This window comes from Sander lucioperca, chromosome 17 (assembly GCF_008315115.2).
Source record: "Sander lucioperca isolate FBNREF2018 chromosome 17, SLUC_FBN_1.2, whole genome shotgun sequence".
In the NCBI taxonomy this organism is placed as follows: Eukaryota; Metazoa; Chordata; class Actinopteri; order Perciformes; family Percidae; genus Sander; species Sander lucioperca.
This window is the reverse complement of record NC_050189.1, coordinates 784834-787333: the sequence shown is the minus strand read 5'-3', so window position 1 is coordinate 787333 and position 2500 is coordinate 784834. Positions and strand designations below refer to the sequence as shown.

Below are 2500 nucleotides of genomic sequence, written 5' to 3'. Positions count from 1 at the left end.
CAGATATTCCTGCCGTGTGTGGTGTGTTAAGACTGCTCTCGTCTGCTCGGAAGGACGTCGGGACCGCTCCCATCTCAAATCGGGGATATCCAACATGTTGGATTGTTTTGGCCTGATTTCTCCTCGTGTGTGGTGTCCCCCGGGGACAAACGAGCACGCAGCCTGTGGACTGTGGCGTGTAGCCAATCAGAAAGCGAGGTGACGAGGCGGCGAGGAAAGCACCGGGAAACAACATCAAAACAGCCAGCGGCACGGCGCACCAGAAAGTCCGGTGGACGTCGGAGATAAGTAGAGCAAGTATAGTCCATGCTCGCGTCTCCACTTCTTTGACCATCGCCTTTTCTTTTGAGAACGTTTTTTTTTCCGGTTAAAAACAAACTACAAACTATCGCCAAAGCCCGTCTACGGAAAGCCGTTCCACTCCCTATTCAGCCCCATTGTACCTACTTTGGTTGCAGTTCCACCAGAGTTCCACTGGGGGTGATCACGGTCCAGTGCAAAATGAATGGGACTCTATGGAGCTAGACGGCTAAATTTGTCTCTTTCGCCTGATTGTCGTTGAGAAATCTCAGATTTGATTGTAGTTTTTGCAAGTTCAACATGGATTATAGGTCAAAAGTTGAATGAACGAGTACTTACGCCCTTTCGATTTGTTACAGGTTGAGTCGTTGTTGCCCATAACACGCTAGCATTCTGCTAATGAATGCTGATTGGTCAGTGAAGGACTGATTACGATCGGAGATCCCGCTTGACGGCATCCGAAGCAGAACCAGAATGTCAGTGAATATTTCGGCGTGGTCTTTAAAACATTAGCAGACCTCTTTCTAGCCCGTGTATTAACAGGGAGTCACGTCAGCGGTAACGGGATAACCTGTCAGCTGTGTTGTCGATGCCTCGAGAGAACAAAGGAAGCGACTCAGAGCTCGCCGTAAAGCAGAATCTCTGGCCGTATATGTGTATGACGTCATTGACATTTTAAAAGGCTTTTTAGAACAAAAAAGCCACTTTAAAAAAATCTAACACCCAGCAGTGTGTATTTTCTTAGCCTCCCCTTTCAAATGCAACATTCAAATTACTAGACAAAAAATTATATCCTGAGAAAAGTGGATTTTGAGGGGTATAGCTCCATAGAGTCCCATTCATTCTGCACTGGCCTGTGAGCGCCCCCTATATGGAACTCTGGTGGAACTGCAACCAGTTCAGAAGCCGGAAGTAACGAGAGACGTGGAACTTCTTCCCTTATTAGAAATTCTTTGCTATCGCCACTGTATCCTCTTCGTCCGCCATGATTGTTTACTCTGAAGTCACGTTTGATCTCGAGGGATTTTGCGAGATTTCGTGTGTGATGTGTTGATTTTGCCGTGTGCTGCGCACCACACGCTGTACGACCAAAACTGTTAGACCCGTGATTTTTTATCGCCGTGTGTGGAGTCTCTCAGGATTGGAAAATCGGCCGACAATTTTAAAATGGTCCCGTGTGAACCAGGCTTAAGTGGTTAAATGCAAATAATAGAACAGCTAGAACAGTCTGGTAAGTTCAGAAAATGACATCACTTTACTGTAATGTCACTTTACTTGGAAACCAGGAAAAGACTTGTAACGATATTACAATTCTTCAAAATCTAAGACGATATCTAGTCTCACATCACGATGTAATATTGAAATATTGCCCTAATTTAGAGGCAATTTGGTCGGCGCCTACAAAGTACTGAATTCGGTACCGAGCCAGAGTCGTTGTGTTTGAGTCCTTCTGATGATTGTAAATCTGCAACAATTAGTCGATTAATCGACTAGTCGATCGACAGGAAAATACTTGCCAACTACTTTAACCCTCATGTTGTCCATTCAAATTTGACCTGTTTTCAATGTTTTGTTTTTTTTTATATCAGAAAATATGGGACGCCGATAATAGGCCTGCACGATTAATCGTTATAAAATCGCGATCTCGATTCACCCTGTTCACGATTACATTTTTAAATAAATTCGATTTTTTTAATTTTATATATATATATATATATATATATATATATAGGGCTGTCAGCATTAACGCGTTAATCGCGATGTGATTAAGGGCCGCCGCGATGCGATACATTTTTTTTTAATCGCATTAATCGCAGAAATTCAGAAAAATTAAAAGAAATTAATCGTTTGACAGCCCTATTTAGGAGTTACTAAACACTATATTGACTCTAGTAAGGATAGGGATTTTTAGTTTTTTAGTTAGGTACTTGGAGGAATTGTGCAATAATGACAGATTCACACATTTTTCTTTTGTTTACAGTAAATAAATAATTACAAATCTTAAAATCAAGTTCATAAAGTCACTTTCTTTGCATTCATTTGATTCCCAATCAAGATCCACTGGTAAGAATGGCTTTCCGTTGTTAATATGGACTTAAAAACTGTTCTGAAATGCAAAATAATAGAATTTTAATCATGTGATAAAATATGTGATTAATCACGATCAACTATAGACCTTCAGCGATTAATCGCGATTAAA

The 2500-nt window shown here is 41.2% G+C and overlaps 1 protein-coding gene across 4 annotated transcripts in view; it reads right to left on the bottom strand.

Moving 5' to 3' along the window:
* The window catches only part of LOC116060772 (type II inositol 3,4-bisphosphate 4-phosphatase-like), a 52121-nt gene that overhangs the window by 7943 nt on the left and 41678 nt on the right, over positions 1–2500 (bottom strand). The gene's annotated exons all lie outside the window — the stretch shown is intronic.